Below are 24,082 nucleotides of genomic sequence, written 5' to 3'. Positions count from 1 at the left end.
GGGGGCTGAACAGGGTTTAAGTCCCCACAACTGAGCTGGAAAATGCTCTAAGTGAGAATAAAAGCAGTTCCTGGGCTAGCATGAAAAACGTGAGGCTTTAAAGAATCAGTCACACAGATAGAGTGTCAGATTTCTGAGTGTGCCACCTGGAGACATGAACCTGCTGAATGGAGACATTTTCCTGGAAAGTGTGATTAAAGATATTCTGCAAATTATGGAAACAGATCACCCTCTGACCACTGGAGGTACAAAGCAAACCCCCAACTGTGAGCCAGCAGCACCAGGGAGGCAACCCAGACCAATTATAGTGACATTTTTAATTTCCCAGAACCTGGAGTTACAGTAACCTAGAGAAGCAGGGACAATTGTACTATAACTCTGCCAGGGCTGCACTTTCTCCAAATTACACCTTGAAAATCCAAGGGGAAGAGGCGTGCTTTCAAGGAGGGCTTTAAAAAATAATAGTTTAGTGACAAGATGATAAAACAAATGACATCTACCAGCTAGTGCCTGGGGTTGGGAAAAACACCCAAAAATGGGGACACTGCTGTGCTCATCAAGGCTAGACTTGAAATTGCATGAAAACAGCCATCTGGCAAGATTTCAGGGTACTTCCTGCTCCCATCTGGGGCATCAATATATCAAGAGCATCCTGATATGTCAGTGCAGGCACAGGCACTGACTTATTTTTTTCAGTGAGTGCTCCACCCCTGCTCCATCCTGAGGTCCCGCCCCCACTTTGTCCCTTCCCACCTTTGCTCTGCCTCTTCCTGCCCCTGCTCCAGCCCCTCCCTCAAGGCCCCCTGCCTGCCACTCACTGCTCTCCGCCCTGTCTATGAGTTCCAGACGCAGCCCTAACCAGGAACAGCAGAGCTGATGAGTGAAAAAAGAAAAAGGGCTGGTGCGAGCATAAAAGGGGAAGGAGCCTTTCCTACGGCTCACGTCTGCCCAAGAGAGTCCTTAAAGTGAAACTGGGGGCTGCCATTTCAATGGACTTTAGCTGGGATTTGGTTAGTGCTGGGGAGGAGGGGGGCTTAGCACAGGAGGGAAATTTTTATTTTAAGAAAAATAAGTTAATCAGATGGCAGGTGGAGAACTGTTGTGGTGAACGGTTTCGTCAGACATCAAGTAGGGTTCTAGTAACTGGGCTAATGAGCAAATGAGGACAGTACAGAAACAGGACAGTTACAATTATACATATACTGTCCTCGTTTGCCTCTCAGCCATGCAACTCGGATTTGTTTTTCTCATCTGTCTAATTTTAACTGTTACTCTTAGCCTATTTTATACAGAACCTAACCTTTTCCCACATATATACACGTGTGTGAACTAAGACGACATGCTAGATCTCACCCTTCGTAGATCTCTGGTGTTTTTTATACTGCAAGCTCTTTGGTGCAGATCAAGTGACCTATGTTTGTCCTGGCACAAAGGTGTCCCTGTCTAACTCAGAGCTTCTGGGCACTACCATTATTATTATTAACAGTGTGGTTCTGTACAAATGTAAAAATTTTAAAGTGTTTTCCACTTGCTAGCCAATCAAACTGGCATCTGGGTGGGGTAGAAACTTTGGGATAAAACAAACACTCTCAACTTTTACCTGGAGTTTATGCCAAATATTTCTGTGAAATAATAATTATAAACACATATTCATTTTTAATAGTACTAATATTTTCAAACATCTAAAAAGGTTTGGTTTGAAACCAAAGTAAAAGTTCAGGGTGATGTGATCATTTTATCCAAATGGTTTAACCACTCTGCGCTCTAGTGTAAATGGGTCAGGAACATCCATCTGAGAATATTATCCATGCAGGGTTCCTCTCTAGAGCTGGCTGCAGGGCTGTACACTGGCCCAGCTCCTAGCCCTCAGTGGAGATGGCAGGGAGGGGCCATAGCCAGAATGCCCTGTGTTACAGCTATTCTTTGCATTCCATGGCCTATGGAGCAGCCAGTAGGCTGCTCTAAATTATGCTAGAACAGGGCAGGCGTCCAGCTTGTGCTAAATAAAGGGAGCACCTGTAAGCCACCTTTGCCTCCACTTCTATTCCTGTGCCGAGCACAGAAATGGAGCAGCTGACAATTGGGCCCTTTGTATGGATGGACTGTACTTGGTCATGTGACTAGCCAGTAGTCTGCTTGTTGCTACAGTGGAGGTGTCAGACTTGTATATTTGGTAAGTGTTATGTCATGAAGTTCCATGTGATTATGTTAAAGTCCCTAATGATGGCCCTCCAAAGGAAACCATGGGAAAGGATTCTGGTTTGAACTGCAGTTTGGAAACTACGCTTGGGTTTCTAACATGGAACATTGGGGGAATAAAAAAGGTTGCTAAAAGGCACAGACAAAAAAAACTACAGTATGTTAAGCAGCAAAAGCCTCCTCTGACAGATAGCAAAGAGGAGAAAATTAAAAGTAAATGGGTTGCTAAAATGTTTTACACTTCATACTCATCACAACCAAGGGGAGTTGCCGTTTAGTGAGCAAAGATGTACCATTTCACTGACTGAGCCATCCCGCGGATGATAAAGAGCCTTACATTACAGCGGCAGGATTAAACAACCTGCAGATAAGGATTATGAATCGTCATGCACCAAATGTGAACAAATTGCCCTTAAACATCACTCTGACATGGATAAATCAATACTGGTTGTAAGGAATAGTATGGCAAGGGCAGAGTTGAGGGGCGGGCCTGAGGCACCCACTTTTACTAAACAGATCTTGATATAGGCCCCAATCCTACAAAGGGTTTCACCTGCTGTACCCTTATATCCACACAGTGGTCTTTGCAAGATCCAGGTCACAGATATTACCTCTTCCACAGCATAGGGGAAGCTGGACTTTGGGGGTGAGATCCCCTTTATGTTGGATAAAATGGCTAGATCAGCATACAAATCAGTCGTTCCAGCTGAGGAAGCACAGGTACTGAGGAGGACAGCCAGAAGGCTGCTTTCTGAGGACCCCCTCACAAGCTCTGGCATAGGGGTCGTGCCAGAAGCAAGGCTGGGGTGGGAGGGTTGTGTTGGGGGAGGGCTGCAGCACACATTGCTGTATGCTGTGCTGGCGTCCACAGGCCAGCAAAGGGAGGCAGCTGTAAGTAAGGCTACGTCTACACTACAGCTTATGTCAGCATAATTTATGTCACTCAGGGATGTGACTAAACCACTCCCCTGAGCGACGTATATTATACTGACATAAGCACTGATGTAGACAGCACTATGTCAGCAGGAGAGCTTCTCCGCTCATGGAGGTGGATTTATTATGCCGACTGGACAGCTCTCTCCTGTTGGCATAGAGTGTCTTCACCAGAAGCACTGCACCGGAGCAGCTGCGCCACTATATGTGTAGCCAAGCCCTTAGGCTGGTTCCTAGGGCTGTCCAGATTATTCCAGGTGTCTCTCCAGCCCCTTGAGTAGCGTAGCACAGGATTGAGGGTGGCTTAAGGCCACCTCAGACCCCATCCCCCTGGTATTGGAGGCACAGCACAGAATCACATCCTGGATCTCCTACAATACACAGACACAATCCCAATCCCACTACTGGCCTCCCTTTTATTCTCACATCTTTTAGCCTATTAGGTGTGATATTACTCAGGGTACAATCTGGACAGATGAACAGCTGTATCCCCTCAGTTCTTTAACCTGCAGTGCCTTTTACATAGCTTCGCTGTAACAGCTACCACTCCTGGTCTGCCCACACACAGCCTCCAGCATGTAAGCTACTCCCACTTATATTGTATGAGTGCTATGGCCAGACACTCTTGAATTACATTGCAGAGCAACACCAGCAAATTCCCGGTCCCAGACTTTCCCCCAGAAATGTGCGTCTTGTACTGCCCAGCTCGCTCCTAGACAATACTAATTCATATAAAGTCCGTCATTTCATTAATAAAAAATGATATGCACAAATCCTGCTATCCCAAATGGAGTTTCCCAAGCACTTCAATTCAAACACACTGTTAGATTAAAACAATAAAATAAATTTATTAATGACAAAAGATAGATTTTAAGTGACTACAAGTAATGAGGCATAGAAGTCAGAATTGGTTACAAGAAAATAAAAGCAAAATGCAACCAATGCCTTACTTTACAACCTAAGAGTGAATTCAAAGCAAAGTTTTTCTCACCACATGTTCCAACAATCTTACTGGCTGAATAGCTTTCAGTTAGGATCCCTTTCCAAGTCCACTGCTGCTTCCTTTGTTCTTCAAGTGTTGTTGACACTGTAGATAGAGAGAAAGGGAGAGATAATTTGGGGTGTCTGGTCTCCCTTCTTATTGTTCTTTCTCTTCTTTGAGAATCATCTCCGGTTGATGTTCAGTAGACAGAAAATCTGTGTGGATGGGAACCCCCAGCTGTTTCTTTGTAACACCCTCTTTCCTGACAAGGAATGGTCACTTAATGAGGTGTTGGTCCATTGATTTTATTGATGCCTTTTGTCTCAGGGGAACTGGTTTGTGACTGCTTTCCAGACTTGGAACATGCCTTAGTAATATCATACAGTAAAATCTTATAACTTTACATATAATCTTACCACACATATTTTATCAGGACAATAATGGTCAGTGAATTATGAGTTTTCAAATGATACCTCACAAGGCATATTTTGTACATGATTTATCACGGTCTTGCAAAAAGGATGAACATAGGAGTAAAGACTGTCACACCAGGTTCACAGACGATGCCCAATTCCATTCAGTTCTCCTCCTGGGACAGCCTCTCATAATAGATCCTAGCATCAGAGCTGTGGAGACCGGAAGCTTCTGCCTCTGCTACACTGTCATGACTCAGTACAGCCATCAGTGGGGAGCAGCATGAAATTTTTAAGCATTGTCTACTCTAGGGTTATGACTATCATTTCCCATTGTTGCCCATCAGCTCCATTGATGAAAGGAAAAGGGAGAACACTAATGTAAGCAAGATGCCAACAACCGTTGGTGTTTTAAGCTCCCTGTTGTACAGACCTGCTCTGTGCAGAGTCAGACAGCCTAGTGATTAAAATGCAGGTGTCTGCCAGGAGCCATGTCGACAGTAGTACTCCTACCATTGCTATCACTGATGGAGCTGCCCTAGTAGTAACAGCAGTGGGAATTTTTTGGCAAAAAAAAACAAAACACAAGTCTAAAGGATGCAAACCATGAAATGGCAGGGTCACATATGCACAGTACAAGTGCAAACAACCAATGACAGCAAAAGAAATAACAAATCCTCTAAGTATATCAGAAGCAGGAAGCCTTGCAGAGAATTGGTGAGTCTCCAGGACCATCAGAGAATAAAGGGAGCAATCAAGGCAGATAAGGACATTTCAGAGAACCATGATGATTTCTTTGCATCAGCTTTCCTCAGAGAGTGTGTTGGGAAGGTAAATACCCCAGGTACACACTTTATAGGTAATAATAAATGATTAAATGTATGTGATTACTTTCTGTTGGTAATAAAGGCGAGGTATTGCTCAGGGCTGGGTTCTCTGACACGTAATTTTTGAATGCTTGGAAGTATTGGGAACCTAACCAAGGTGGGTGAATGGGCAGCCCAATGATAGATGAAATTTGGTGTTGACAAAGGCAAAGAAATGTACGTTGGAAGAAATAAACTGAACTACTCATGTATTGCTGGGCATCACTGAGGAGAGCACCGTGAAGGGCTGCTAAACATGCAGCAGAGGTCCACAAAACACACAGAATGTTAGGGTGCATAATGAATGGGATAAAAAATGCTGCAAGCATCATAATGGCCTGAAATACTGGGCCTGATTAACCACGGTGTTACCCAGCTGGGCAACGCCACTTGATTTCAACAAAGTGACACCAGCATAGAACTGGAGTACTGCAGAGGTGAATCAGGCCCAATGTGTTCAGCTCTCAATCTCAAAACAGATATAGCAGAAAAAGAGGGGCCAGGGATGGGAGAAAAAAATGATTAGAGGCCTGGAGAGACTTCCAAATGAAGAGGGATGGGAAGATTGGGACCCTTTATTATAAACAAGAGATGAATTGGAGGGGGTGTGCTAGACAGACACATCAATGAAAGGTCTAGGCAAAGGGAAATCAGACACTCCCAGTGGCCCTGCCACGCTACCAGAACCAGGGACACGTGATTAAACTGAAAGCAACACCTCTGAAACTGATAAAAGAAAATACTTTTTTTTACACAATAAATTATTAACCTGTGACATCCACTGCCACGGGATTTTACTGGGGCCAAGAGCTTAGTAGTATTCAGAACAGGATGAGACATTTATGTGACTAATGAGAACATCCACTGCTGCTCTAACTAGAACAGAGTATTTCTAGAAGGGATATTAATCCCTCCTGCCTCAAAGCATAGCCCACCCTGACATATGGGGGCAGGAAGAAACATTTTGCATGGATAAGTTGCCCACTACAAGATTTGTTGCATCTTCCTCTGAAGCCTCTGGTATTGTCACTGTCAGAGACAGGATAGTGGACTGGATAGATCTCTGGGATGAACTGGTAATTCCTATATTCCAGTGGAAGTGATTTTAATTGTTTTTCATATCCCTCCCTGTATTGGTCCATCAACTGTCAATTATTGAGGTCTAAGAAATGTAGCACTTCAGGGGCAAAGGGCATTCTTGCCCAAGGTTATATTACTGCTTGATTGCATATAAGCATTTATTTAGATTACAATCTGACCAATATTAGTGTAACCTTTTTGACCAAATGGTTAGCCAATTTCTGGCTGGCTGTTCCTTTAGGAGGAGAAATTGATGATGGAATCAAGCATTTCTTTGATGCAAATCTATTCATTTACAAAATTCTGTTTCCTTGAATCAACAGCAGGAGACAGTCTCTTTGTTCACCATTACAAGCCCTCTTCTAGCCAATACTTAGCCCAAAAGCTTGCTCTCTCTTAGCTTTCTATCAGAGTCACATTACCAGTGCTTCTGTGGCTGTGACTGGTGCTTCCTTGCTGCCTTCTGAGTCTCTGGAGGCTGCATCCTCTCTCTCTCTCTCACACACACACATACACACACACTCCTCCCATACAGTTCAGTTTCTGACCATCCCTGTGTTCTAGGCAGTGGCTCTATTCCATAAAGGAGCTTGATGGTTTCTTACATTTATCTGAATGAAGGCCAGCTTCAATTAAGTTACCCTCAGCATAACAATATGTTTTGACCTCATTCACCATTATCATCTTCATTAATAATTCATAGCATGTTAAAAATATCTCAATTATCAGAAACTGGAGAATAAACACTTTTGTGCTAATGGATTTAAATGGGGGTTGCAAAGCAAACTGAATTTGGTTACATGATATTTTGCATTTAATATTGTACCTTCCATCTGAAGGGTTCAACCTCTTTTACAATACTTCATTTACATGAGTTTCACAACCCCTTCCTGAAGCTCATCAGAATTGTCACACACCCCTTCACAGATGCGAAACTGAAGCACCCTACAAGTGATTTGTCGATTTCTCACAGGGGGCCTGTGACCGAGTCTGGAATAGAACTCAGATATCCTAGAATCTTCTGTGCCTTCACCACAAGGGCATCCTTTCTCACCTGAGAGCTGATTGCAAGGAACCACTAATCATAACACTGGCCTTTGTAGAACATCTTCTGTGTGAAGAACTTAGAGCACTTTCCAAATATTAATTAAGGCCTTGTCTATACTACATAGTTTTGTCAACAAAAGTCAAGTTTGCTCGACAAAATAGTGGAGATGTACACACTACAATGTTCCGCCCCTCGATTTAACCCTCCTGCTATGCCGACATAATAAAACCACCTTGATGAGAGGTATAGAGCTTTTTGCGACAAAGTTAGAGCAATGCAGTGTCAGTGTAGACACTGCACTTGCTTGTGTTGCCCTAAGTGGCTTCCAGGAGGTGTCCCACAATGCCCATCAAGACCGCTCTGGTAAGCATTTTCTACTCCACTCCCCTGCACCCCTTCCCCTTTAAAGCCCTGGAAAAATTTTTAATTCCACTTCCTGTTTGCTCGGCATGGACAGCTCATATTGCATCTTCCTAGTTGACCATGCTGGCTTTCTGCAGCAAATGTGCTCCTGCCAGGCGTATACCTGAGTTATTGGAACTGCTGGGTCTGTGAGTGCACGCACAATACTGACCGTGTATTGTTTCTTTTGCTTCTGCAGATGTGTCCTTCAGGGCCAGCTCCTACACATCAGCAAAGCACCTCTGTCAGATGAGGAGACAAACGAGGAGGAGGAAGGAGTACATGTTTCGTGAAGTCCTGCAATTGACAGATCAGACTGATAGCGAGCTCAATGTGGAGAGAGACAATAAACGAAAAACTAGAACTGGATAGCCAGGAGAGGAGACAGGGGCAGGAGCGCATAATAGAGGATCAGGACCAGATGATCAAGCTTATGGAGGACCAATCAGAGATGCTCAGGTCCCTGACTGCGCTGCAGGTGGAACACTTGCATGCTTGACTGCCCCTGAAGCTCATACAGAACTGCCTTTCTTGCCCTCCCCAAAGTCCCTCCACGCATTCCTCTCATGTTCCTGGCCTGTGGCAGTACCCATTGCACTCCATCCCTAGGGACATTACACACAGCTGTGAGATTCTCACTTCAGAGAGTGCTGCTCATTGTCATGTCTCTTGTAAGAAACGTTAATCTGTGTATTGTTGTTTAATACAAATTTAGTCTTACAAAGACAATGATTCTTTATTTGTGACCTACACAGGGTGGTTGCAGCAGAAATTCATACACAGTAGCAATCAGCACATTTGCAGACTACAATTAACACTCAGACAGGAATCATTACAGGGGTTATTCAAAGTGGCAAGTAAACAATGCCTGGCTCAGTTCATTAGAGAAAGACACATTATTGGGGCTTACTGTCAAAATGCTACTTCAAAGTCTCCCTGATTCGAATAGCCCCCGACTGAGCCCCTCTAATAACCCTTGTGTCTGGCTGCTCAAAATCAGCCACCAGACAATCCACATCAACACTCCACCTTGGCAAACTTTTCCCCCTTGACTTGACAAATGTTATGCAAAGCACAGCAGGTGGCTATGACCATGGGAATATTTTCCTCATTGAGGTCTAACCTGTCAAAAAGGCAACACTAGGACGCTTTAATCTGCCAAACGCACATTCTACAGTCAGTCTGCACCTGCTGAGCCTGTTGTTGGGGCACTCCTTACTGCTGTCAAGGTTTCCTGTGTAAGACTTCATGAGCCATGGGAGTGAGGGGTAGGCTGGGTCTCCCAGGATCACTATGGGCATTTCCACATTTCCTTTTGGAATCATCTGGTCTGGAAAGAGAGTCCCTGCATGCCACTTTCTATAGAGGCCAGCGTTCCTGAAGATGCATGTGTCATGCACCTTCCCTGACCACCCAGTATTGCTGTCAATGAAACAACTGTGGTGATCCACCGAAGCCTGCAATACCACAGAGGAGTAGTCCTTTCTGTTGATGTACTCTGTTGCAAAATGGTCTGGGGCCATGTAATGGTTCTCACTTGGGGTTGGTTGGGAAACATGGCCTAGTGGTCAAGCGGCAGCCCATGATCAGCAGGGGGGTTGTTGGTAGAAGAGCCCAGGCCCTCCAATTCCATCAGGCTCCATCCCAGGGCCCTTTGAGCAACCAGTGGTCTGGCCACCGAGGCTGCTTAAGGTTGTCCTCCCTGGGCCATTTCTTATATCCTCCCCCATGCGTTAGCTTGGTCCAAGGTTATCCCTTGCTGGGGGAGTCCTGTCATAGCTTTCTTACTCAGATCTGAACCGTAGAGTTCAGAAAATGACATGCTAGCATGAAACCTCGAAGCTTAATTACCAGCTTAGATCTGATAGCGCTGCCACCAGCCAGGAATTCCAGAGCCTGGCTCACTCTGGTCTCCCCAAAATCTTCCCTGGGGGACCCCGAGACTCAGATGCCCTGAGTCTCACACCAAAGGGAAACAACCCCCTCCCCTTGTCTCCTCGTTACTTCCTACCTGGATGACCCTGGAAGATCACCCTGTTTCAATTCCTCCCACCAATTCCCTGGTGAGCTGCAGACTCAATCTCCTTGAGCCCCAACTAGAAAAAAAATCCAACAAGTTTTAAAAAGAAAGCTTTATATAAAAAGAAAGAAAAAGACATAAAAATGGTCTCTGTATCAAGGTGACAATATACAGGGTTATTGGCTTAAAAGAAAAAAAATGAATAAACAGCCTTATCCAAAAAGAAATACAATTTAAAACATTCCAGCAAACTACACACATGTAAATCCAAAAAAAACAATATAAGCCTATTGTCTTTCTACCTTTGTACTCACAACTTGGAAATAGAAGATTAGAAAGCCTGGAGATAGAGTGATCCCCTCAGAGACTAGAGAGCAACAGAGACGAGACAAAGAACACACACCCAAAACTTCCCTCCCTTGAGATTTGAAAAATCTTGTTTCCTGATTGGTCCTCTGGTCAGGTGTTTGGTTCCCTGTGTTAACCCTTTACAGGTAAAAGAAACATTAACCCTTAGCTATCTGTTTATGACAAGTCCAAATCAAGAAAACAAGAGGGGATTACCAATGTCCAGGGTCCACGTGCAGGGGAGAGGGGGCTACTTCTCTCTCTGATTGTTTCTGGATTGAGTTCTCCCTTCCTTCAGGATGGGCCCCTGTGGGGCAGTTGTGTCAGAAACTTCCATCTTCCCTCTGCGTTGTGCTGCACTGTGCTGCTGGAGCTCTGGGCTGCAGGGCTGCTCTCTTCCAGGTCTGCCCCCAAATGAACTGTTTCCCTGCCTGTCAATTCCTCCACCACATGGAACATTTGCTGCAGGTGTGGCGGGGCAGGGCTGGCTTGGTCCAAAAAAATCACTTAACCTCTTGTTGCCCAGTATAGGGTCTGTACACCCCATCACAGGCCAAAACTGGGATATGTGTACCATCTATTGCCCCGCCACAGTTAGGGAATCCCATTGCCATAAAGCCATCCACTATTTCCAGTACATTGCCCAGAGTCACAGTCCTTTGCAGCAGAAGGAATTAATGGCCCTGCGAACTTGTATCACCACAACCCCCACGGTGGACATCCCGACTCCAAACCGATTTGTGACTGATCGGTAGTAGTCTGGAGTTGCCAGCATCCACACTGCAATCGCCAGCCCCTTTTCCACCATTACGGCAGCTCTCATTTTGGTCTCCTTGTGCCACAGGGCAGGGATGAGCTCCACACACAGTTTCAGGAAGGTAGCTTTGGACAATCGAAACTGCTCATCATCCCAGATCTGCATCACAATCTGGTCCCACCATTCAGTGCATGTTTCCTGAGTCCAATAGCAATGGTCCACCATGTGCAGCTGCTCCGTGAATGCCAACATCAATCTTGAATTGTTTCTTTCCATGGCACACAGCAGGGCAGGCACCACAGATACCTGTTCAGATTCACTGCTCATGAAATACTGCAGGATCAGCCGCATTGTCTTCATAACGCTTATCACAAGAATGGTGAGCCATGCGGGATCCACACTTTCAGGCAGACATGGTGGGTGCAAAGTTTACAGGGGCAGTTGAAAAACAGCACGAAATACAGTTGGAAGCCCTTGGAATTATGGGACAGAGAAAACTGCATTATGAGGTGGTGATCCTGCCCCCATGATGCACTGCGATCCATTCTCAGAACACCTAGTGGGAGAAGGTGGTGATTTGCACAGAGGGATAGCTACCCCCAGTCCACTGCTCTCTCTATCAGCGCTAGAGCACCAACTATGGATCCGTTCCACTGACACAAGGAGCGTTGTGTGAACATGCACAAGCAATGTAATTACAGCAGTTTATGATCATCGACTTAACTTAAATCAGCTTAATTCTGTAGTGTAGACATGGCCTCAGATTCACGTCGTCTCTCTGCAGGGAGGCAGGTCAGTAAACATTGTCCCTGTTTTACAGATGGGAAAACTAAAACCCAGAGAGGTTAAGTGACCTGCTCCCATACAGTAGCATAGAACCCAGGAGTCCAGGCTCCCACTCCTCCTCTGCTCAGCATGGGAGGCTTTCAAGTACTGTGTCACAACGGGTGACATGCCAAATCAAACCAATACATTGTTACAGAATAAGATGCAAACGGATGTGTCAGTACTAAGATTGGAATGTGAGGCAAATAAAAATAGAGAGTTTTCCACAAAGTGCTATTAAAATATTGGAAGAGATGCTGAACTCAGCCTGACTGAACAGTACAGTACATACCATGCATGGGGAATAGCCCAATACCCATGAAGGTGGTGATAAAGCCAAGAAATTATTAGCCTGCCTGGTGAAAAGAGAACAAGGAGATAAAAATATTCTCTTAGAGATGATAAAGAGGGATGTTTATTATCCCAGCAACAAGGTATCAATGATGTTTTTGTGGATTACCATACACGATTATATACACAGCTAAATAGGGTGTACTCAGAGCAGGGCTGATAGCCGGCTGGAAGATATAAATTAAAGCCGTTTTAGAGAATGAATAAAGAACTTCAGATAAGGATATAACAGATCAGGGAATACAGTTACTGCATTCAGGTAAGAGCTACCTGCAGGATGTAATAAAGGCATTTCATCAGCAATTCACCATTTAGTTAGCCAAGCTACATATTGAAACGTTCAGCAAAAACACAGTGGAATTGAACTGCACAAGGGCCAGATCCTCACAGGTAGTTAACCTTTGATTTCAGTGTGAGTTACCTTTGCCCAAGCTCTCCAAAACCTGAGACTTTTCCTTCTTTTTCTTTACATCTTTCTAATGTGGAGCAGGTGAAAGGCCCCAGCCTGACATCCCTGGAGACAGAACTCCTCAGTTTAGCAGCAGAACTAGTAGAGGCCGGGGAACAGCATTGCAAGCTATGCTACATCACCCTGCTTTAGCAGTGTAACTGGCCCTGATCCTGAGGGAAATCTAGAGGGAAGTTCAGTCTCCAAGATCTTGGCCTCTCTGCTGAGACTGACAACAGAGAGGCAAGTGACAACAAGTTAATCCCACATGCGCCAGTGGTTTCTGTGACATGATACCTGTTCACTGGGAACTGGACTGAGACCTACCAAACTCATTTCACATGGAGGTTGCCAAAGGAGGATTTCTCTGAATGGCCGTGTGAGGGTATGTACTCTCCCGAGAAGAATTAGGACACCTAAGTTTCTCCACTTCTCTGTAAAGCAGCTGAGAACAGGCCACTGACAACTGAATAGGCTGACAAACCTAGACTAGGCTGGATAGAGGTGAAGCAATCAAACTTCCATTTTTCTTCTTACCACCAAAATCCCACAATCCCTTGCAGCTGGGCTTCAGTATGTCTCCGGTTGATTTTTTGAGTCAAGAGCCTCAGGACTAGGTGGAGCCTTCTTCCCCTCCCCACTACCCAAGAGCACTCAGTGCTCAGAAAAAGGGCATCCTGGGAAATGGAGTCCTAAACTGACAGCTGGCCTATGAGCGAGGTGCTAGCACAGTATGAAAGGAATCTGTGAGGAGCTGGCTCTCTCTAAAGAGAGGGAGATGTCTGGAGCCAAATGCAGGGAATTCTTCCTACCACAGGGACAAGCCCTCCCTTCTGTCCTGCGTTAACGGGCTTACGATAGCCGAGGAAGTTGTGCAGGAGCATTCTGGCTTTGGTTTTCAAAAGTGTCCTTTCATTTTTGAGTGCCTCCGTTTTTTAATGAATCATTTGAGACAACTTAGGTGTCTGTAGTTTGGATATTCAAAAGCTGAAGCCCACAAAACAAGCAGACACTGGAAAAATATACAGTATGCCTCTGGGTCCAATGCTAATTGAATAACTGCACAGAGCTGGAATGAGCAAGTGCAGTACGTGTTTGAGGACATTAGAGGAAGATTAGTTATAGGGCCAGACAATGAGAAGGGAAAGATACAGTCAGAACACAGAAAGAACACCATATCATCCTCCTGACTGATTGCTTTGATCAAAACACAGCTGACTGCGAGATTTGGCCCCGAGCTGCACATAGCCCTCGGTATATGCCATAGCTAGGGGCAACCTGATGTAATTAATCAGTTTATTCCATTGTTTTGGCTTCCTGCTTCTCAATATCTGACTTTTTATGTCTTCTACTTTGGAACTAAAAAAATTGTCCAAACAATAAGGCCACATTATGATCAGTGAGGGTGATTAACCACTGGAACAAACTGCCAAGAGAAGTGGTGGATTCTCCATCTCTTGATGTCTTCAGATCAAGACTGGGTGAGGTTCTGGAAGATAGGCATTAGTCAAACACAAGTTATTGAGCTCCATACAGGAGTAACTGAGTGAAAATTAATGGCCTGTGTAATACAGCAGGTCAGACTAGAGTATCAGATGGTCACTTCTGGCCTTAAACTCTAGGAATCATTATATTCTCCCTTTTTGAAACCGAAGCGCAATCTATTCTCCTGACCAGAAGCCAGGAACTCCTGCATCCTGATCCCAGCACTGACACCAAATCACTGAGTGACCTCTGGAAAGACACTTCCAAGTCTCTGTGCCTCAGTTTCCCCATCTGTACAACTGGAATAATACTCACTTCACTGTGGGACTGTGTGAATTAATTAGTTTTACCAACACTCTGAGGATTAAATGCAGTAATGTTTGTGCAGCGTTTTGAAGATGAAAAATGCCAAGTCCTAGCAGTCGCCAAGGTAGGCCTGAATTTGGTATCTTGGGTGCACAAGGTAGGGTTTTATCAGCTGTTTGCACACTGTTGTATGTTGTGTTTGACGTGTATAAACTTAATTATTTTTTTTTAAAGAGACAAATCTTGAGCGGGGAGGGGTGGGAAGAGAAAGTCTGAGCTTGAATCAAATGCAGGGGAACATGGTGATTCTACAAAAAGACACGGGCAAGACAGAGTCACGGTATTTCCTGTTCTCCATAGTGGTTGCCATCTGGATTCTCCTGACCAGAAGAGCTTTTAAAGCATTAGGTTAAACATCCTAATCCAACCTGAATTTAAAATAAAAAACTCAAAACACCTCTCCTAACTCAGTTTCCAACTTTATGCCAGAAATGGGGCAGGGGGCCCAATTAGACCAGCGATCCTCTCCCTACCTTGCACACATCCCTTCCTTTGCACTCCTTATGTTGTCCTATTGTACTGTCATGTAGTGCTGCACTGCTGCAATGCAAGCTAGGGGCAGGACAACCCTGCACAATAATGTCGTGGCTCCCGGCAATACAATATTCTCTTTCTCTCACTGGCTGCTTTGAGTGAATGGGGCTGTTCCTTTTCTCTCGCCACTCCTTGGGGGTGCAGAGTGAGGAGCCTGGGGCCTCTGATTCAGCGCTCCTTGTGCTATCTTGTGCATGAGGAACACTCTGCTCACTCTGTGTTCCTCAGTTCCCCCATCTGTGCAGATAGTATTTAGCTTCCTCTCCAGGGAGTTGCAATCCTTCCTTAACTAATTAGCGTGTGTAAAATGCTTTGAGATCCTCAGAAGGAAGGTGCTAGAGAAGGGCTAAATACTATTAGCACCTCTATTTTACACATCACAGAGGATTAATGAGGAGCTGGCGCCGCCTGGAGAACCCTGATGAACAATTCTGCTTACATAGCAGGCACTGCCTGCATTTCTGTTCCTCCATTATTTTAATCGCTGGGGTTGTTAGCAGGAAAACAGGATCTTTGCCTGGTCCTGCTGCTTATTCCCCATCCAAGGTCTGAATTCCCTATCTGTAGCATCCCAATTAGCTGCTGTGGAGTTGATTGTGATGTTATAAATGGGGGACTGTGATCCTAGCTGGGGAGCAAGCTGCAAGGGCAGAGGAGGTTTCTAAGGGTCGGGATGCCTGTTTTCATGCCAAGGCCCCTAATAATGAACTGTGAAGGGAAGAGAAATTAGCTAAACCAAATGGTCTCTAAACTAAGCAGCTCTGAAGGTTTCTCCAGAAGGCTCGTCCAAGCTAATTCTGTTACCAGTCCCTCAGTCCACCGGTCTTTCCAACCATATTTTTGGGTCCCTGCGGCTCACACCCTTGGCAGCCATTCGAGGCCCATAAGAGCAGCCATTAAAAAAAACAAAAATTGTTCTTGATCATTTGAAAGTCAGCTCTACAGTTTAATAAATTCAGAGCTGGAAGGGGACCCTTTCCCGAGCACAGGCAATTAGAGAAGCGGGTTGGGGTTCAGCTGTTGTATAAACTGACCCCCTCATGCCAAGACATACTGGGCAGCCTTCCACATCAGGAACAGAGCAGGACCATGGGGTCTCCTCAGCAGGAAGTAGGGCATGATTGGCAAATTCTAAGTGCTGGCCTGAAATGGAGATGCTCCTATGGGGCTGTAAACCTTTGCACCAACCCTGGGAGCAATACGGGATGAGTAACTGGGCTGAGAATCCTCCTGCCAAGCAAAGGCAGCTACTGGAGTAGCCCCCACAGCTCCTGTGCCCCCACTTCATGAGGGATTAGCCAGTAGGTACAGATAGTCATGGATCCACCAGCCCCACCACCTGCTGACACCACCTGCTGAGGTCATCAACTCAACTGGTCCCTACTCTGCCCTCCAGATTCTCTGTATGGCTGGGGCATAGGGAGTTGTCTGAAGCAAGGGGTACAGAGCTCCTGTGTGAGCCCCTGGATTCCTTTTCTCCAACCCAAGGACTGTGAAAAAAAAAAAGAGAAAAAAGAAAAACCCAATTGAGCTGATACCGAAGAGGAAGAGAGGGACTGAAGGACCTGCTCCCGAATTGCGTCCGCAGACCCAGATGTGCCGCCCCAATAATGGACAGACTGCCACCCCAGGCACCTGCTTCCTTCACTGCCATCTGGAGTTGGCCCTGTTGAACCCACAAACACTAGTTCTGTTGCTGCCAGAGATCTCTGAGACATGGTGTTGTAGGGGTACTGCCTGAACAGTGATGGGAGAACCTGAACTGGTTTGGAGAAGGATTCCAAAAACTTGCTTTTTCTAACTTTCTCCCAACAGCCCAAAGCTCTCAAGGGCAATAAATCTCATAATAGGCAGGCCATCTTGAGAAATTTCTGTTCCTCCTGGCATGTGCAGCAGCTGGGAATGCTATGGGAACAGACTGTCTTGTGGTATTTCAGCATCTCCAGCCCTTGCCTGATCCCAGTAGCCACCTTCCAAATGAAAAATAGTTTTAAATAAAAAGTTACACCAACATCAGCACCTCAGAGTTCAGCCTGGTGCCCTTGTTGGCGTCACTAAGCATAACCCTAAGTAACTTGGAAAGGTGGAAGGCAATAAGGATATGGAGTCTTCCTGTTTTAGGCCTCAGGTGAGCAAAAGTCCCTCCATGTTTGAACTCTAATCGACCTAAGAGGCCGGCAGATGGGAAAGGCCAGGTGTAACAGCCGTTATCAGTTGCAATGCAGCTCAAACCGGTACGAAGCAAAAATAATGAGGCCTACATACTTCTGGCAAAAGGGAGTAAAATAACACCTCTCAGAAAGACAGGACAAGATAGTAGTTCAAAGGAATGGGCCTAACGAGCTAGACTTGTAGTCGCCAACTTTGATTAACTGTTTAGTGTAACTGCTTAATGTAGCTGCTAGAGGGGGGAAAGGGGAGGGAGGGAAGAAGGGAAAAGCTTAGCTGAAGTAGAGTATAAAAAAGGGTAAACTGCTTGTATTAGGTGTGCTGGATCTGAGGCATGCCAAGTCTCCCAGCACCGCTTTGAGATCTCAAATAAACTTTGCTTGCTTCTCCACCCTGGTGTGTTTATTGGCGCTTAGCACTCTGGGCATGAACCACGGTTGCTTGCCTCGGGCACCCTCTGTGCCTGCAACACCCTGGCCCAAGACAGGTTCCAGTTCTAATGAGATCCAACTCCATTTCTTCATCAACTGTTCAGAAGTGTGCAAACAGTAGGAGAATGGAACAGACTGTACAGGGAAGTGCAGAAGTGGAAGTGCCTTCACTGGAGGTTTTCAAAAGGAGGCTGGATCCATCTGTCTGGGATGGTTTAGACACAACAAATCCTGCATCTTGATGGAGGTTAGACTAGATCAGTGGCTCTCAACCTTTCCAGACTACTGGACCCTTTTCAGGAGTCTGATTTGTCTTGCATACCCCCAAGTTCCACCTCACTTAAAAACTACTTGCTTACAAAATCAGATATAACAATACAGAAGCGTCCCAGCACACTATGGCTGAAAAATGGCTTACTTTCTCATTTTTACCATATCATTATAAAATAAATCAATTGGTATATAAACATTGCACTTACATTTCAGTGTAGTCTATAGAACAGTATAAACAAGTCATTGTCTGTATGAAATTTTAGCTTGTACTGACTTCATTAGTGCTTTTTCTGCAGCGTGCTGTAAAACTAGGCAAATATTTAGATGAGATGACGTACCCCCAGGAAGACTTCTGTGTACCCCCAGGGTATGTGTATCCCTGGTTGAGAACCACTGGACTAGATGACTCTTGCAGTCCCTTTCTAACCCTATGGTTCTACGCATCTATGAATCTAAGTGCACTGGCATAGGGACTCACTTTAGAAACACGAGGGCAGATGCAGCACTGCATGCAAACGGATGTGTCCAGGACCAAGGCATCAAGTTTCCATCTAGGATGAAGAACCACTGAGATGGCAGCAGAACACGCAGCCGCGGGATGGAAAAGCATTTCCTCCCCTCCACCCGACGGTGTAACACTGGCAGGCCACAGCAGTCTGAACGGCTAGCTGCACCTGGGACTGAACGCAAAGTAGTTTTGTCTGTTTTTCCTAGCTGCTTTACATTTCTGTCCTGTCCTATGTTGTTCTCCACTCCCCTCCACGCCCCTGACAGCTTCTCCGAAGCAGCACTCTTGATGTCATTTCTAGGACTGGCCACTGGAGGCTGGAGCTAAGTAGTTTGGCTTGTTTTCCCCTCTCTCTAGGTTGTAATGTTTCAGCACAGTGGGGTCCACTTGTATATCATCATGACGCATTCAAATCCCACTTGTCTGTGCCATTTATAGTTCAAATCCCAAATTAGAAAAGAAAATGTGTGTCTCATGCATGGGAACCTTTTGTTACCATCTCTTGCCTTCCATGCCTTCCTCTGGTGTGCTGACACTGCATTCGCAGCCAAGCAGCTGCGTGCAAGAAACAGTCTAGAACAGCACATCTGTATCTGGCCGTGCACTAGCACTGCAAGTACACATACTCCCAGTTTCTGAGGCATCAAAGGAGCACTGGACTCAAAAGTGGGTTGATCCCTATCCTTTACTGGGGAAGAACTCAGCTGACCCAGACCAGGAGACTCTATTCCTAGTCTGCTTTATTCACAGACAGGTATGCTCAGGAGCAACAATAGCAGAAGCCACCGCAGCTTCTCTACCTTCTGAAATCAGTTCAGGGCAGTGTCTTTGTGTGTCCCGACTGTGTTCCACACAAACTCCAGCTCAAAAATCCTCCCCTGTCCTCAGCATCAGGCACTTGGTTCTGAATGTTGAGCAAGTCAGCTACCCACCTCCTTCCTCTGGAATTGTCCTGCTAATAGAGATGAAGCCATTTTAGCCTGACTGGATTTGAAGGTGGGGTTCTAGGCGAGGTTCATTTGCTGTGGCCTTTATGTTTAACCCTTTGATGCAGAGTTTTGCCTCATGGGTTAATTTCCAGGATGTATTTTTATGTTTTATAACAAAACATAAAAATAACCCTTAGCCCTTTTCAGCACAACAGCCCCTTCCTCCTGAGGAGCTCCCTGTGCTTGGCAGACATGAATGATTCATGTTCAGGGGAAGGTAGCTTAGTATTATCTCCATTTTACTCAAGGGGAAATTGCAAGACAGAGCGAGGATAAGTGACATGACAAAGGATAGGGAGTGAGTCACTGGCAGAACCAGCAACAAAGCCGACAACTCCTAACTCCCAATCTCATGATCTAATTACTAGACAGTGCATGACCCATATGCACAGACGCATCCCTCCTCCTGTAGGATCCAGTCTCTTGACCTGGGTATGGATGATGTGGTTTGCGTGCATCTGCCTTTTTCGTGACTATATCAAAGATCGAAAGTCAAGGTTTCTTGCACGACCTTCTGAAGCCAATTGTCCATCTGCGGCATGTGATATAGCGTTACATATATCACTCCAGGCAATCTCCACAAGGGTACCAGGGTTACATATGTGATCCTCGACAGCCTGTATTTCACGGCTTCACCAGGATCCTCAGAAAGTCCCTGGACACTGTTGTTGGTGGATGGATATCTGGAGAAGTTAGAAGATACAGTGAGAGCTGAGCGACAACTAGCTATGGTCTAAATTTTCTGGTGCTTCTGCATCAAAGACCCAGTGAGATTTCACTATAGAGCAATTTCTGACGCGGATGTGTTCAAGGTCTATCAAACCTGTGTACTACCTGTACTGCTATATGGGTCAGGAACCTGGACCCTCTTACAGGCAGACTTGGAGTGGTTAGAGACATTTCATATGCACCACTAGCACCAAATTCTGAAATGTCATAGTCTCACAAAGATCTGGCCTTCCTTCAAACACTCACTAGATTCAAAAGTGGTGTTGCAAGCTCTTCAGCCTTGTTGCCAGGGTGGACAAATATACTCCACCACACTGTGCTCTCAAACTCTCCATCGGCGCGCAAGGAGGTGCATGCCCTGACCCGACCTGGTGTTGCCTGGGGGGCCACACACCCCAGAGATATGTGGATTGGCAGGATTATGCCAGATCTGGAAACTTCACTATCCAATGGCTGGTGTGATGCCATTGACCATGGTCACTCTGGCTGATGCAATGGCCCTCAGCAGGCCACGCATGTTTGATGGTGAGGATGATGATTGATGATATGGTGGATGAAAGCCTAGTCTTCACCCATTGCCCAAAGTGAGTTGTCCCTGGAGTGCAGAGAGCTTGTTTAACTTCCCCCACCATGTTGTTTGTCATTTTCCTTCTGCCTCTGCCCTTCCCAATTGTGACTAGGGTTACAACTTCTATAGCACCACTGATGGACATGGTGCAAGATGAATGGGAAAGCGAGGTCCCTGCCCCTGAGGATGAGAGGATATACTGGAAAGCTCACCTGCTCTCCAGTTTAAAACCTCTGGGGCCAATCCTGTCCCCTGCCTTGTGCAGGTATGAGGCCCTAAAAGCAGCATAAGGCCAGCATTTCTGCTGTATGTGGGTGGGCCGGCTACCCTGCTCTGTGCCCTCCGGAGGACAGCTGGGTGGCAAGTATCTCTGAGGCAATGTGCAGAAGGGATTCTGTTTACGTGTCTTTGGAAGGGAAGAACATGGCTGGTGGCAGGAGAGGAGAATTTGGCCTTAATTTTGCACATTCTAGAAGCTGAGATAAGCTTCCTAGCAATAGCAGTGAGCCTGCTAGGGAAGGGAAAGCATGCTGTGCCTGGGAGGACACACACGACATATAGTTTTTGACTGGGGGGCTCGATACATGCTGACTATGATTTAATCTGATATTCCTCTTCCATGGATCAATAAAAGTGGGGGGGGGGGGTTTTGGAGGTATCTGAAGAGGAGACATTACTGTACAGCCATTAAGTAGAAGGTAGCCAAAGTATGAAGCCTGTTGAAACTCAGCCTCTTTTGTTGGCGATTTCACCAGAAGTGTGCTCGTGCTGCATCGGATGAATCTCAGCAGCAATTGACAGGGAGGATTTCAATCAGAAATCTATCTCCTTTAAGGATTGCTTTTGGGGCCATGCTGAGAAAGCAACCTGCAATCTGTTTCCTAATGGTGAGCGGTAACGGGGCTGGCTCGGACCAAGAGCGCATGATGGAGCGAGAGTAAATGCGTCCCCCGAACACATTGTGGAGAGGGAAACAATCAGAGCAGTCACTATTGAAATACAGGCCAATTCCACTTGAAGTCCCTCTGTAATAATAACAAGATCCCCAGCTCTCCCTCCCCATTCCGCTTGCCTCCTGACATTGAGCTAGTGAGCAAATATTATCCTGACCATGAACTGGATTCCATCTCAGCAGGCCAGAGACTGGTGGCTTGAGCTTGTGAATATGTATTATTCTGCTCACCTCTGCCTCACAGTGCAGGGCTGCCTTCCACCTTAGGCCCCAGGCACTGCATCCTTTATAAGCAAAGGTGTGTGCTACTTGAAGGATAACACACATGCTACCCATGCACTGACATAAAGCGGGGATCGAGGGGAGATATGTAGGGCGGGAGGACTCGATCAAGGTCTTAATTCCCCTTGCACTTACAGAGAGAACTAGAAACTTTCCTTTCACCTGACCAGTGTTCAGGAAGTTCCTCCTTCACAGACATGTCATTGCCTTGGAGGGAGGTCATACCACACCATAGTTATCACTTTGCAATAAAGCAAAACATGACTGCTGCGGCCCTGGTTACTAGGAGTTCATTAAAACAAGGTGCTGAGACTGCATGACTGCAACCCCTATTGATCATCTCTGCACTGGACAGGCATCTCCACAGCACTGACAAAGCTCCCCAGATGCTATCCCAGCAGGTGCTGGGCTCAGAGTAAAAATTGGGCTGGATTGTAGGGGCGGCGGCGGATGGGGGGGGGGGGGGGGGGAGCGTTAAATTTCTTTGGTTGTTGCAAAGTCCTGGTCAAAAGTTTGGAGGAGCTTGTCTCCAGGACAGTGACCATATCTTGTCTGACCAAGGGCTCAGGCAAGTGCAGACTAGCTTCTGCTTGGGATGTGATAACTCCAAATGGCACCTTTTTACATTTCAAGCGCAGCTCCAATTCTCCTCATTTGTGCAGCAGTGGTGGCTGTGTACTTAGCCTGGTAAATAATGCATACCGCTCTCACTTCTATGCAGCCAGACAAAGGCAGGTACTGTATCAAAGAGTAATATTGTACAGCGAATTGCAGTGTAATGGCAGTAATTTAGTGCCCTGTAGGTGATCAGAGATTCAGAAAGTATCAGAGCCCCATGATCTGTGCTGACTGGCAAGGTGACTGGAGATACAGTACAGAATTTGACCTTTGGATCGTCTCCAAGCTAACTGGAGCCATAAAAATTTCAGAAGACCAGGCTGTCTCCCAGACAATGGGTTGTTGGGTAGATAAATAGATTTTGTGTGTGTCTATGCATATCCATACACACACAGTATATGATGTGCGACATATGTATACATCTATGCATACACACACCCACAGTATATTCAGGGGAGTGCATGCAGATTATGAAAGAAAGACTGATCATGAATCAGGCTAGTTATATAATGAATAGGCCTGGGGAGGCTGAAGGTTTCTTTGGTTATTTCTTATTGTCTGCATGCAAGAATGAGAAGGGACTTTTCATTACAGTTCCAGCAGGATCCTAGCCGGCAGAGTCTCAATTCATTTCACATACAGGCTCACAGATAATGATATGTCAGCGTGTACTAGGGGGAAGATTCAACCTCTTTGGCCACCACAGCCTTGAGGGCATTAACATTCCTTTCTGGAGCGTTTGTCTCTGCTGATCATCCTGGAAGTCATTCTGGGCTAGAAAAATCATATCAGGAGAAATATGCTATTTTCAGGCTCCCTGCTAGCTCCTGGATCCGAGGGCAGCGGGAAGCACTGAGCTGTGTGTTCCCTTAGAGCTCAGCAGAGACCTGGACGGATATAATCACTCCCCTGCTACTCAGAGAATACAAAACCGTGCAGGAATATAGAGGGCTGTCACCTCACATTTGCACAGACCTCAGTGCAGGAGCCAGCCCTTTTCTCCTTGCTGGCTCCCACTGTGCTGTATGGAGGGAGCTCTCAGCATCCCCACCATCCTCCAGTCCCTGCAACCCTCTGTCACACTCAGGGGGGTTCAGGGCCAGGGGAGCCAGAGACATCTTTAGCAAAGCAAGGGGCCCAGCCCTGGCTGGTGGGCCTGCACACAAGGACCCAAACTGTGTGTTTAAATAAGTGAGAAGGGACTGAAACTGTGAAGTGCTTGGGAAGGACAGTGATTAGCACCATGAAAATACACTTTCTTTTTAAATAGCATCCCGTGTCCCAGAGAACCACTGCACACTTTACAGGGCGAGTCAATTACAAGCCCCGCAGAGGAGGAGAGACTTGGCCTGACTTTCCAGAGAGGCATTTGAGCATAGGAGTGAATTTACATAACTGTCTTTTTTCATAACAAGTGAGAGCTGTTGGCATCCGCTGGTGCACTCGGCAGCCCATCCACCACTCGACAGGCCTTCTAAGGAACTGTGCAGCACCACTGACAGCACA

Source organism: Chelonoidis abingdonii, chromosome 3, assembly GCF_003597395.2.
Source record: "Chelonoidis abingdonii isolate Lonesome George chromosome 3, CheloAbing_2.0, whole genome shotgun sequence".
Lineage (NCBI taxonomy): Eukaryota > Metazoa > Chordata > Testudines > Testudinidae > Chelonoidis > Chelonoidis abingdonii.
Note: the sequence above shows the minus strand (reverse complement) of the source record.